This window comes from Daucus carota, chromosome 8 (assembly GCF_001625215.2).
Source record: "Daucus carota subsp. sativus chromosome 8, DH1 v3.0, whole genome shotgun sequence".
Lineage (NCBI taxonomy): Eukaryota > Viridiplantae > Streptophyta > Magnoliopsida > Apiales > Apiaceae > Daucus > Daucus carota.
Window position 1 is genome coordinate 15,157,565 of NC_030388.2, and position 15,745 is coordinate 15,173,309.

Consider the following 15,745-nt stretch of genomic DNA (forward strand, 5'->3'; position numbering starts at 1 on the left):
TTATCCAAATCCTTGTTAATCAGGGTACGATTTTGAGTGTAGCAAGCAGTACTCACAGCTTCAGCCCAGAAATAGATTGGAAGTCTTGATTGACTAATCATTGTCCTTGCAGCTTCAATCAAGGTTCTGTTCTTCCTTTCCACGACACCATTTTGTTGTGGAGTCCTTGGAGCTGAATACTGACGAGAGATGCCCTTATCAGTACAGAAGTCATTAAGAACAGCATTACGAAATTCTGTTCCATTATCTGATCTGATTGCCCTTACTGGCAGATCTGCTTCCTTTTCAATCTTCTTGATATGATCAATGATGACGAGTGCTGCTTCATCCTTCGAATGTAAGAATAATACCCATGTGTATTTTGAGTAGTCATCGACGATCACAAGAGCATATCTTTTCCTTGATATAGAAGGAATGTTGACTGGTCCAAACAGATCCATATGAATCAGTTGAAGGGGTGAACCAATGTCAGACATGCCTTTGCTCCTGTGTGATGCTTTCTTTGACTTCCCTTTTTCACATGCATCACAGAGTCCTTCTTGACAGAATTCTTTCTGTGGCAATCCTCTCACAAGTTCCCTTTTGACTAAAGAATTCATAGTCTTAAAGTTCAAGTGTGAGAGCTTCCGATGCCATAACCAACTATCATCAGCAGAGGCCTTGGTGTAGAAACACTTGACCTCCCCCTTACTTGCTGAGTCTATGTCGGCTATAAACAAACTTGATTTTCTTACACCACGGAGTGTAAGATCCTTGTTCTTCCGGTTCTGGATTAAGCAAACTTCCTTCTGAAAGATTACGTCGTATCCTTTGTCACAGAACTGACTGATACTTAGTAAATTATGCTTGAGTCCTTCCACCAGAGAGATATCTTCAATTATGACATTTCCAACTTTCAGCTTACCATATCCCGTTGTAAAACCTTTGCTGTCATCTCCAAAGATTACAATTGGGCCGGTTCTCATCACCACATCTGTGAGCAGGGACTTTTCACCAGTCATGTGTCTTGAACAACCACTATCAAGAACCCACACAACTTTTCTTTTCCTTCCTGTGCCCTGCATTCACAAATGGATTAAACTTTCTTTGGTACCCAGACGTTCTTGGGTCCAGGTGATTTAGTAGAAACAGGATTATCAACAGAAACTGGTTTAACATGTGCTTGTTCAGGGGTGACTGGACTCTTCTCCTTTTTAGTCTTAGCAGAAGTGCTTTTAGACTTGGAGTTGGGAGTTTCCTTCTTCTTAGAAGGACTAGCAGTCTTTGCCACAGGGGCAACAGAAGGTGCAGGCATATTCATATTCATGGTAGATGGTGCAAAAACAGATGCATTCAACATGGTAAAGCATGCAGACATCATATTCATAGCACATAACATGCAACCTACTTTACCACATGGCAAATGAACAGCATTCATGTTAACAGTATTAGGCATGCTAGAATCAGAATTATCTACTTTAATCACTTTACATGCATGAGTAAGATGATTAGTAGAATTGCAATTATTACAAACCTTTCTAGCATTAGAATTCCTAGAGTTGGTGTTCTTAGGATCTAACTTGCCATTTCTGTTGTTCTTCTTTTTGTTGGAACTAGTACTTCCTAATCCAGTTTTATCGGAGTCATCTCTGACATGGGAATTAGAAGGTACATCTTGTGATTCCTGTTTTACTTGAGGCTTAACAACTTCCTCATTTTTCAACTCTTCCTTGATGACAAGGTCTTCTTCTATCAGAGGTTCTGTTTGTGCCATTCTAAAGATAGGGGTCTTGGTGTTCTTTAGAATTTTAGGTATATTTGTTCCTTCAGGAGCATTCTCAGTTCCTGCTGAAACAAATATGCCTTCATTCTCTTTTCTCTTCTTTCTTTTAGCTCTTTCCAAAGAACTATAGTCAAGGCCAATAGCAACCTTCTTATCAACCCTTTGACTATCCAAGATCTCTTTCTGTAGAAAGGCAGAATTCTGATAGGCCCTAAGCTTAGTTTCTAGGTCAGCAATCTGAGACCTAAGGGACTCCTCAATTTCTGCACTACACTTCTCCTTATTCTCTAGATATTCAATTCTATCTTTAAGGTTAGTGTTAATGAGTTTCTCTAAAGCTAATTCATCTACTCTTTCTTCAAGTTTAGCTATCTTTAGAGAAAGACTACTGTTATCTGATTCTGAAGCTAATAAACTAGTGTGCAAGTTATACATCTCTTGACCTAGTTCATTTATAGTCTTTTTATAATCAGCAGTAGTCATGTCATCAACAGAAATTTCAGGAGATACCTGAGATGGAGATTCCTCGACAGTGTCAGCCATTAATGCAAATGCATAATTGCTTTGGACAGGTTCATCATCAGAATCTGTGTCATCCCAGCTTTTTCCCTCAGCAATGTAAGCCTTTCCTTTGTGCTTGGCCATCATTGCTTCCAACTTAGCTTTCAGCTTCTCATTCTCTTTCTTCAGATCCTCATAAGAATTCTTCTTATCATATGAGTTGCTTCTGACAGGAGCAGCTTTGGGTTTCCTGCACTCTGTTGCAAAGTGCCCTAAGTCATTGCAGTTGTAGCATCTGACCTTGCTCTTGTCATACATGTTTGGTTTGAAACTGCCAGTAGTCTTTGACCCTGAGCCTGAGTATCCTCCTTTACCCTGAAACTTGTTCCCTGAAGTTTTCTTGTACCGGGGGTTCTTCCTGAACTTGATATGCTTGAACCTTGCAGCCATATAAGCCATTGACTTATCTTCCAGCTGCTCCAGCTCTTCTTGAGTGTAGAACTCATCCTCCGGTTCTTCAGAAACTTCATCAACTTCAGCTTCTACAATCTCAGTAATGGTAGAAGGATAGTCAGCTTTGATGGATGAACAATCACTCTGAGCAACAGTGTGATCATTGATACCATATTCAACTAATTGTTGATAACCAAAGTATGGTTGATCAGCAATCAGTGCAGTGGTCTTCTGTAAGGCCATACTCTTGGATTCAGTTGATCCACCACCATATATGATCTTTCTCTGTTCAAGTTCCATCTCAAACGTCTTCAGTTTTCCAAACAGCTTTTCCAAAGTCATAGTCCTGAAGTCGCTTCTTTCCCGGATGGTCTCTGTCTTTACAACTAGATGGGGTGGCATCACAAATGAGAACTTTCTGTTAATCTCTTTCTGTGGATAAGTCTTTCCATGCAGGGTGAGTTCATTCAGTAACAACATGAACCTCTCGTAGATTTGAGAAATGTTCTCTCCAGGTATTGCCTGAAATGCTTCATATCTGGCAATTAGCATATCGTATCTGTTTTCCCTGACTTCTTCAGATCCCTCCATCAATGCCTCAATAGTGTCCCACATCTGCTTTGAAGTTTTCAGACTTAGTATCAGATGTGTCATTGTCTTGGTCATTGATTCAACAATTATGAGTTGCAGATTATGATCTTGTGCAACATATTCCTTATCAGTGTCAGTGTATTCACTTTTCTCTTTAGGAACAGACTTCTGTGGAATACGAACACCATTTTCAACAGATTCAGGAATAATCTTCATAGGCACAAACGGACCATTTTCCAGAATCCCAATGAACATGGGATTAGCAACTCTGATGTACAGCAACATCTTCATCTTCCAGTTGTTGTAGTCATCTTTGTCAAATGGAGGTACTTTGATTCCTAACTTGTGTGTCGACATTGTTATCAGATAAAATTACGATTGTACGGACAGCTAGCTTTTCAGATTGGTTACGGATCTCAGATCTGTATATCGATCAGCTAAGCTCTGATACCAATTGTTAGGTCCAATCAGACGTAGAAGGGGGGGGTTGAATACGTCTTACCAATTTCTTCGATTTAATTTAATTGCGGATAATCTTTGTTTCAGTCCATGTTAAATCAATCGTAAATAAATAACTCCAGCAAGTCGGGGAATATTCTTGTATTAGAAATAATCCTCGGGTGCTACAAATTCCAACACAAGTGTCGGCTGCAGAGACTACAATCACTCTATTACAAACTCTCGATAAATACGATCTTCTAATTTAACTCTCGAGAATGTGTATAGTGTGTGCACTTACAAAGTGTGTAGTTGTTTTCAAATGAAAACATCAACCTCTATTTATAGGCATTCCAACAACTAACCATGGTTAACGAGTTCGTCCTGGACGACTTGAGTTCGTCCTGGACGGATTCGATTTATGAAAATAAATCTAACTCCCAAATACACTAGAGTTGGCGCCAAATACATATACATATACATATATGAATATGTATAGCAGAGTTGCGCCAAAACAGTTATATAAAGGAAAGTCAAAGTTTGCGCTTTGGTCAAACTTTGCGCTTCCCTTGAAGTTGCGCCAGGAGTGTGTTGCACTGTGTACATGACTTAGAGATTTTCTTCACTTCAGAAACTTGCGCCTTGAACATAGTTTGAAGGCGCAACCTTTGACTTGGTCAAAGGTTGCGCTCCAACCAGTACTTCAATTGTCTTCACTGTAAAAGGACTTGAAGAAATGATCCAAGGAAGAGATCACGCGCAAGGTTTGACTTTCAGTCAAACTTGGCGCTATACAGTGTCCACTGTGAGCCTCTTGTACTTAGGAATGTTCTGAAGGTTGTTTCCTCCACAGCATATGGCGCAAGCTTTGACTTTCTTTTAGTCAAAGTTTGCGCTTCGTTCCATTGAGTAGACCTGTATGACTTAGAGATTTTAATCCCTTCCATTCCTTGTACAGATAATTAAATATATATATATATATATACATAATTAGCATCTCTGAAAATGTGTCCTGGAGAGTCTCGATTGACTTGATCAATTAATCCGTTGATTGAATCCACTGAATTCTTTCGTACGTCCTGACGTCCTGTGCACTGGTCTGGTTCACGAACGACTCGAACTGAAATAATCCCTTGAATTCTTTGCTTGATAAAATACTTGATCAGTCATTCCGGGTTAGATGTTGCTTCGATAAATTTAATTATAAATAATCAAATTAAATATACTGGAATCTTCTGGTCTTTGATACTTGATCTTCAGGCAATCTTGATAGCAGAAACATATTGAACTTTATTCTTCACTGAGGCTTGAACATGTTAATGAACTTCTTCCAGTGGACGGATGCTCGTCTCAGATATCTTGATTGTCTTTGTCTGTTCGTATCGAATCTCCAACCTGTAGATTCCTGTATTATACTTACGTATTGTTTCCTGTCTTTTGATGTGTTGAGTTATCGTGATTACATTTACGTTACATTATGCTTTACAATCTATAATTTTTTTAAAAAAAGATTTAGTTACACATCAAATTCTGAATTCATAAGTTTAAAATAAAAAAATATTCTACATAGGAATATTCTTTCAATCACCTTATTTCGTGTTCTCCAAAATATTGTAATCTCTTTATAAATTCCCTTTATAATAAAAAAAATTAATATGACATAGCCCATGTTGAAAGCCCATCAATTTTTCCTTTCAAAGATGCTCGCTTAAACCTCAGTTTTTGTGCTTATTTCTCACATTCATGACTTAAAATTTCTATAATATTGTATCGGTGCTCGTTTAAACTATTAAGTTAGATTTGAATTCGAATACGAATTATATCTATTTTTTGAAATCCGAATCATGGCACGAACCCGATTATTCATATTTTTTTTAATTTTAAATTTATTTATGTAAATAATTAATTTATAGATATTAATCTATCATGTAAACAATATATGAGACTTAACTGAAATAATAACTCATCTCAAATAAATAAGATATTGAGACGAATATAAATACAAAAGTTTTAAAGTATGTGATTAATGCTTTTGAGTAATAAACTAATTGTTTGTGTAGCTCAAGTGGTTTGAGTGATGTATTTGTATTGGAGAGGTCCCGAGTTCGAGTCTCATGAATAACATTTTTTTTTATATATATGAGAAGATGTTAGGTTCGGAGTTAGGCTCAGGTTCGGAGCTAGGTAATTTATTTGCTCAGGAGGGAGGCTTGACACGAACCTGTTGGGCTACTATATATATAAGTAGATTTGTATTCTCTTTCTTCACCAGCTCTCTATGAGTTGCTATCCAACACCTGATGATCGTCACGGACATGGTATGACTTCTGACTAGCATATTATTTTAATATCTATTTGCTAGAGTCATATTTGGTATTCAAATCATTACCTCTTATGATACAAGGCACACACAATTCAACTATCTGTGCTGTGATACCATGATTATATTATATGTGGACTAACGTCACTTGTGCAAGATAATTGCTAAGTGAATGCAGATTAGTGATATGATGAGTTTGTTGGAAAGTTGCAATTCTTTATGGCCTACTAGTTAGCCTAAAGAATGATGGCAATAAAAGGAAGTCAAGGATCTTTTGAATATGCGCATTTTGGAAGATTCTAGACCTGCCAAGACTTATGCAACAACCACTGGACTTGATCAGTACAAGAAAGGTACATCAACTGAAATGTCAAGTCTCAGAGGTATTCAACTTATCACTTTACTTAACTGCAAAATGATCACATGTTATATTTTCTTTATGTCAATGTTCATGGTTCTGAGTGGATTTTGGAGAACATATCCATTTAGTTGTTAAGAGGTTTATAGTTATTTTTGGGGATTGCCTAATCTATTGGAATGGTACCTCAAAGATACTGTGCTTAACCTGTACAACTATATAGATATTGTTTTACAGATTGTCAAAAAGACAGGGGATTTATTCTCTCATGAAGCTGTCATTCGTGGAAGGAGGTTGATTTCTTGTTATAATAAGAAGATGTCAAGAACAAGGAAAGAACTCCATTTCCAGCAACTCTGTGAAGCACTCTCTACTCCCCGGAACCTAAGGATCTTGCTATTGGAACCTAAGGACCTACTGCTCGATCTAGTGCTCGTTGACATAAGGTATTACTTCTTTCATGAGCATGTCTATCGTATTTCTTGAATGAATTCATGAGTATTAAATTGTCTATACATAGGACTTGTGAATTTATTTAAAATCCAGTACCTCGTGCTTTTTGCTATTATATGTAATTACCATGTTTATTGCTTTGCATGCTTAGATGGTGATTATGTGTTTTAGCATGAGTGTTTGTTATTTCAAATTATTTAAATTATGGTGCATGACAATTAAGTGACTTATTTGTTCATGATTTAAATGATTAGAGATGACATGAAGCATGACTTAGTTATGTTATTTTTCTTGATCTATACCTCTTTAAGAATTGGTATCCAGTAGAGAAACTTATTATAATCTAGTTGCGATATATCTGTATTTGTGAACATACTTAGGATTATTTTCTAGGTTGAATTCATTTTTATAGGTATAAAATCTGAAGCATGACTTATTTGTTTCTAGACTTGTGACTTGTATCAGTAATTGGTATGTGGTTAGAATATAGTTAGAATTTAGTCATGATATACTAGTATTTGTGGAGTTACTTAGATTCTCTCTAGGCTGAATCCATTTATATTAGTGTATATATTTGAAGCATAACTATTTGTGTTAGATATTTGATGATTTATTAATTGGTATTTTATTTCATGTCTAACTGCATATAGGTGTGACACTTTTAGTGTTAGTGATATTTTGCATGCTTATATGTAGATCACTAATATTAATTGTTAATATTTTCTGCGAGGAGTTGTGTGAGTTTACTTGTACTTAATGCTTACATGTAAAGGACTTGTGAACTTTTCTTCAACTTTCCCTCGGGCTTGCGAATATCTTTGTATGATTGTCATGATTTTAGTTGTTATATGCTGATCTGATAATTATATGATATTGCGTAGGTAATTATTATTTTATCTTAGTTAAGTTATGATCCATGACAATTATATTCCTATTTGTTTCATGATTGACTTTGATAGAATAATAGAAGCATGATTAGTTCATTTTTGAAATATTTAATTGGTATCTCTTTTTGATGCTTTATTGATGTTTTATTTGTGAATTGATTGTGATGTATTGGCACTGGTGAAATATTGTTGCATATTTCTTAAAACCACTGGTGCTAATATATTTTAGGTGTTTAATATTCTGTGTACAAGGGAGACAACATAATCTTTATTCTGTCTCATATTTATGTTCTAGAGTGGTGAGTTTCTTTAAAGAAATTTTCATATCAATTGATTTCAACAATTGGTATCCACTACTCTACATCATAAAATTTCTTAGAATATTTTGCATCTATACATGTAGCGTCATAGGACGAGACATTGATTATCTTGTATTTGTGTACTCGGTGATATTTGTCACTTGCAGCGTCTGTTTTGACGATGTGCTAGTATGAGGCCTTTTTACTAATTATTGTGGTGAGTGCTTTATACACTGTAGTGCATAAATTTTCTTTTTCCCTTTTTAAATTGTAGTGAGAAACAGGAGTCTGTGTCTTTTTCAAAGACAAGTTCATTTAAACCTTTTATGTATAGATTCAGACTCTCATACTCAAACTAGTTTTTAATGGAAAACTTTAATTCTTTCATCGGTTGTGATTGTCATTCTTTATGAAAAACATTTTACAGTCACGACTGATTCATTTTTCTCAAAAGATTAAATGCAATTGCTTTCATTTAAAATCATAGATTTTCTAAAGTGCATTTATATCTCATTCTGTTCTTCGGAACTTAATCAGCCTCTTGGCTTTCCTAGATAGTCATAAGGTTGAAAACCAACAATCTTTATCCCAGACTATAAAACCAAATTCAGAACACATCCCAACTTTCCCCCCTGGAGTAATAAGGAACTTTTCAAACAAAAAGTCAATGAGGGAGAAACTGTACTTGTTGCAACAAATAAGGATGTGAGGGATAGTGTACCCACAGCTCTACCTCTAAAGAAGAAAAGGTGTTTTGAACTTGAGGTAACTGTTGCTCATCTGTATTCTCTCAAAAGAATATAGAGCTGAAAAGGCAATAAAACAGTTTCTAGAATCATTCTCTCAACAGGATGAGTCCATTGAAATTCGCTCGTCAGCCAGAGCATCTTGTATTGAGTCAAGCACATCGTCAGTAATCACTCTGATGAAGAGCCTTATAAACAGAAAATATCATGGACACAATACAAGAGAGTGCACAGTAAGGTTAAAGATTTTGTTCCAGAAGCAACTTCTTCATTTACCATTTTACGGTAGATAAGATGGTTGATGCCTTTACAGGTGTAAGGAGGAAACGAGGATCTCAATTTCCAAATCTTCAGGATTCTCGTCTCCCTCCCCAGATACGAACAGATCTGGATCCAATCAGAATGGATTTCCTATTTATAGGAGATCGGCAACTCTCTAACTATGAGTCAATTTATTGATGAGTCGGTTGAGGATCGGGGATTTACGAAACCCCATTGCACCGCCAGTGACCTCTCTTGAAGGGGCTATGGTGATTTTCTCATGCAGGTACAGAAGACCATACTTTGAGTGCTGAGAGAAACACTGAGAGTTAAACACTTGGTGAGATTCTGAGAAGAACCAGTGAGATATCAGAATGAGAAATATGTGAGCATGAGTGAGTGCAAACACATAGGATACTGAGAAGAGTGAAACACTTGTGAGGTACATATAATAATAATTGGTATTGAAAACTCACAAGTTGATGAAAGAATTGACGGAAGCAACTACGGTTCATTCTATTTCACGGTGTGAACCTATGGTTGATGATTCTCTTGAATCAAGTGTCTTCACAGACATTGAGGAGGACTTAGGCCTTTGCCATAATTAAGCCTTTGTCTAACCTCCCAGAGCAAACAACTCTGGATCCTTAATTGGATAAGCCACTTAGTGGTTGGCAACTTGTGGACCATGATTCAGATTTATCTGATGAGTCTATAGGGACTGGGAATTACGAACTCCCATTGCACCACCGGTGACCCCCTTTAAGGGTGGATAAGGTGATTTTCTTGCAGGTACTAAGTATTTTGGAAGCTCAGAATTTGTGTGGAGGGATACACTTACAGAACTCGTGAGTGACACCCTTACCCAAAAACCGAGAGAAATTTAAGTGTCGAGTGATACACCTGCAGAACATTTAGTGAGATAACCACTGATTATCAAATTTATACCTAAAGGCAAAGTGGATACTTTCACTGAAATGTTCGACTGACTGCTGTTGGAGCCATGTTGAAGATGTTATCGAAACTTTACCAGGGATCTAACAATTGGTATTGCGACCTAACAATATCAGGAAGCTTTATCATTTGGTAACACCAAAGGGACACGGTTTTCAGATTTTACTCGTTACTTTTCCGTTTGGAACCTATTCTTTCAGCATAGGGACCAACCCAATCAAAGTAATCCCTTCTTCTGAACTCTTTCTTCGACCCCAGCTTTAGCGTTGTTTATTCTCTATGGGGAGATTGTCTTTTAGTACAGGAAGTATTGTACACTTTCCTTGACCTATTTGATACCACATATCCTCGGAGGATTCCACAACTAAGGGGGAGAATATATTTAGGGGGAGAATATATGAAAGGGGGAAGAAAAAGTAAGTTAGCTTTCTTCTGTTGTCTACAACTAAGGGGGATTGAACTACTCTCTAGCTGTGTACTATTGAGGGGGAGATTCTTCTTTCAACTAAGGAGGAGGATTGATCTTTCATCTAAGGGGAGATAGCTACTTATCACCAAGGGGTACCTGATCAAGGTAATGGGAGGAGAAGTAATAACAACTCATGTACACCTCACCACTGTATTGCATTCTTATTCAGGTGGTGCGTGGTATGATTCCTAGGAAGTAGTGGTTTTGGTTCACCACTATCTTTGTCAGAGGGAAAAGCATAAGCAAAGACTTGTTTCTTTATCTTTGAGGAATCATGGTGATACACTTATTCTTCAGAAAGTGGTACACATGAACTTATTCATCACCACTGAAGAATTTAAAGAAGCTGCTGATTGTTCTTTGCATAATGGAATGTTTTGAATTCTCTTCAAGACAAACCATGAGGATTATCTGGCAGGTAAGAAAGGACCAGATAAATAAAGGTGATATGCACATCTGTTATTTCTATTCATGAAATCTGGAAATGTATTATACAATCCAGAAACATTGTAGCATTATTTACTAGTCCAGGACTTTACTTTTTCTAGTGTTAGTTGAGTTATCCTCCAGAGGATTTGCTTGTTATGATTAACAAACAAATAGGGGGAGATTGTAAGTCTAAATGTAAAGACAACCCTATCTGTTACATAGGGATGATAACTCAACAATAGAACATGAAAAGTAAATAACACTATGCCTGCACCGAAATCGGAAGATACGAAGACAAAGGTTGAAGAAGCCATCTACAGTCTTGAAGGAATAAGTTCACTGGAAGAAGTTCATAAATATGTTCATGCCTCAGTGAAGAATAAAGATTGAAGTATTCAAGATTGTGGAAGCAATGAAGATGTTGTCCAAGTACTCGAAAGATTTCAGTGCAACCCCTGAAGCAAGATATTTCAGGATATCTTGGTTGGTTATTTATAATCAACAAATTGAAGCAATACTCAAGTCTGGTGTGACTGATTAAGTACGTTGTCAAGAAAAGAAGACGGAGAATCAATTCTGTATTAGTCGTTCGTGAACCAGACCAGTGCACAGGACGTCAGTACGTGTGAATTGGATTCGAAGGATTCAATCAAGAATAACTTAATCAAGTCAAGGCAAAGCGACCTCCAAATTAACTAGTAAACACTTATATGTATATATGTGTAATATATATGTATATATATAAGTGTGCTAGATTGTTCTAAGTTAGAACAAGGAAGAAATGGAGCCAATTATCTTCCTGGCGCCACATGATATTAAAGGAGGAACAAGGAAGCTTTTGATTTATTCAAAAGACTTCCTTGCGCCAAAATATATTAAAATCAACTTAAACAATTCTGTTGAATTGTTTTGGTTGGAACAAGGAAGGAACCTCTGACTTTTATTCTTTCCTTGCGCCACTAAAACGAATTCAACAATTGTTTTGGCGCAAGTTGAAGGAGGAACAAGGAAGAAATGGAGCAAGCTAGAGAGGAACAAGGAAGAAATGGAGCAAGCTAGAGAGGAACAAGGAAGAAATGGAGCAAGCTAGAAAAGAACAAGGAAGGAATGGAACAAGGAAGGAATTAATTATTTTAATTCTTCCTTGCGCCAAGAATGGAACAAGGAAGAAATTATTATTTATAATTCCTCCTTGCGCCAAGAATGGAACAAGGAAAGAATTATTAATTATAATTCTTCCTTGCGCCAAATTCATCATCCATCCACTTCTTCCTTGCGCCAATTGGAACAAGGAAGGAATTGTCTTCCTTGCGCCAATTGGAACAAGGAAGATATTGGTTTGCTTGCGCCAGTTTATTAAACAATTCTGTTAAATTGATTTAACTGGAACGAGGAAGGAATTTCCAATTCTTATTTCTTCCTTGCGCCATTTAAATCATGTAAACATTTCTTCTGAATTGTTTTGGCGCAAGTTGAAGGAGGAGCAAGGTAGATTGGAGCAAGAAAGCTAATACAAGGAACGAGGAAGCTTTGTTCTGATTGGTTGAAAGCTTCCTTGCGCCAAGAACAAGCACCAGCTGAGTTTGTCCCCCAAAGTCTATAAATAGAGGCTTTGTGTTTCATTTTGAACACACAACTACAACTATCCACATTACACACTTTGTAAAGGGCACACACTACACACATACGAGAGCTTAGATAGAAGATCTGTTTTGATAGGCGTTTGTGTGTAGAGTGTATTGTAGTCTCTGCAGCCAACCTTCGGGTTTGGATTTATAGCACCTTCGAGGTATTTATCAATATACAGATATACCTTGGAAAATATTGTGTGTTGGTTTAATATTTTCATATCCTCAGAAACTGACCCAATAAATATCCGGAACACGAAACCCATTACAGGACTGCAATTTATTTATCCGCAAGATTCGAAAGAATTTTAAATTGTAGTGAGTATCGTATTCAACCCCCCCTTCTACGATACTTTGGACCTAACAAACTTCTTAATAATCAAGCGAGAAGAACAGCCGGAGCTTACCTACTTCTAACTCCAAGCCCTATACAATTTCCATCTTAATAAATCTTAACATAAAATTCAGAAGCCTATGGAGTTCTTTCTTTAAATTATGTTAAAAATTATCACAAACCTTGGATCGACTATCGCCACAGAATCAAGAATGCTCAAGCAGCAAACTTGGCTGTCCAATCAAAGATTACACAAAATTATAACGCAGACCAAGTTGCAATCCTACACTTCTTCCGAATCTCAAAATGAGAATAAATCTCACAAAAATGAATCGGTAATTCATCGCGATAATTCTTTCATTCAAAGAAATTTATTATTTAACCGTCGGACATGCAAGATGACCGGAGAAATTTAGACAATAAAATTATAATGTCCGAGAAGAAAAACCCGCCTTCTTCCAGGAATCCTGAAAATAAAACAAAGTAAACTAGAAGAATATAAGTCGATATATACATGATGACAGAGTAAAGGTATCATTAACATCAAGGGAATGCGATGCACTAAGATAACACATAAATGTAGTACGAAAAACACAATAAACTAACTATCAACGAACTATTACTTTAACTACTACATTCAGATGCCACTTCATAAAATGCTAAACAGATTATTATCAACCAAAACAACAAAAATTCTTCACTATAAACAAAATTGCACACAAGCGAAAAGCACTGATTCTAACACTCTTTTCTCTTCATAAACCTTAGTAAGAACATTTGCCTCCGCCCCATCGCCACACCCAAGCAAACCCTTCTTCTGTATCCCAATATCACACTCACTAACACACAAATGCATCTTCTTTGCAGCAAAACTACTCCAATTACTTATTAAAAAACTGGTTAATACAAGCAATGCTACTTAGGCCTTCAACTTGAACAAGATATCCAATTCAAATTTTGTCTTTGATCTTCTTTAAACTCAATTTAAATGCAACACACAAATAATTATAGAGAGGTACAGAAATTGAAGAACATATCCTCTTCACAAAATACTTTTTGAACAATTCATATCTATCATAAAAATATATGTCAGATTTTTATTAATCGAAAGTACACGATGTTAGCTATTAGCAAAGACTAAGAAGTACCGTTGTATCGAAAAGGAGACATTATATATATATATAAAAACTAATTTATAAATAATACCGCACTAATTATTAAACCCTAAAATAATGAATTAAAATTATAGGACAATCAGGTCTACCATACTTACGAAATAATCAGCTCCTAAATTAATATAATTAAAGTGGTCACACAATTAGAGTTTACTAAGATCTCTCAGCTGTCAATACTTTCAAAACAAATATTTCCACAAATAATCACTTTTTAATAATTTAATTAATCAAGTAATAAAAACAATGTTATTCTCTCTTGAGTATTAATACTATCAATAATTCAATAATACTCTCGCACCTAAATTCAACATCTTTCATTATATATAAGTGCTACATTTTTAGTTATATAATTTTAACAACTAAATTATTATATGCGATGATAAATCTTTTATTATTATCTCTGAAATTTATAAATGGGTCAATCTTCTTTGTGAACTGAAATAGTTAGGAGAGAAACATAGAACTCATTAATTATTAATTATAATTTTATTTTTTATTTAACAAAATTATGTGTTACATAATATGGACATAATTTTTATTTTAAGACCTTTTTTTATTGTTGAAATGAAATTTTTATAAATTTATTTTTATTTAGTTACTTCCGTTCTCATAAAGTATTTGAAAGGACGAATATAAGTATAAATTTTAACATGTAGTTTTACGTATTTTCTTATAAATTTAAAATTCGAAAATAAAATATAAATATTAAACAATTTTTTGAATCTAGTTTATATCACATGTGAAAGAATCTGATTTCTTGAAAATTAAAAAAAATATATTTTATTAAAATACAAATTATAAATTATAAATTTGATTAAAATCTTTGATTCATATATTTCTTTTGATAAATATTTGATAAACACTAAATTCATAGGCGCCACTTAACTTCAATTCGCATTTATAGGAGTAACGCTGCGAGAAGTATTTTTTTTTACAAATAAATAGTTTAATAACAAAAATCATTGATCGGATCCCAGTCAGGGAAATCCCCCAAATTGTCGACTACAATCTGATTGTGAAACAGAGAACGAGCTAAAATAAATAGCCGTTTTGTTTTCAGATTGTTTAACACGTAGAATATTCAAATTCTTTGATGTAAAAAGTATTATAATGACATATCGAGCAATCCAACTTACATCACCTGTGAAACTAGTAGCATCACAAATGACCTTCACATGAGGATCATCTGTAACCCGACTTTTAGACTATCAATTAAATCAACTAACATTAGAACAACAAATGCCCCAAAATATGAACAAATTTTTGTTGTGAAAGGTGAGTTCTTGCAATATTCACCACCGTTCTAAAATCGATGCGAGTCTCATAAATCACCCAAAATATCATATAAATCCTTTTTATAGAAGCTACCGATAATCGTACGAAGACACACATAAATCTCAGAACATAACATACTAACATCCCAAAAATATGGGCAATACTGACAACCTTGATAACAAGTTACTCAACGAGATCTTATCCAAAAAGAGTGGATCTTTTTTTTTTTTTTTTTAAAATGAGAATAAATCTCACAAAAATGACCGGCAATTGACCGTGATAATTCTTTCATTCAACAAAGCTTATTATCTAACCGTCGGACATGCAAGATGACCGGGGAAATTTAGACAATAAAACTTTAATGTCCGAAAAGAAAAACCCTTCTTTTTCCAAGAATCCTGAAAAATAAAAC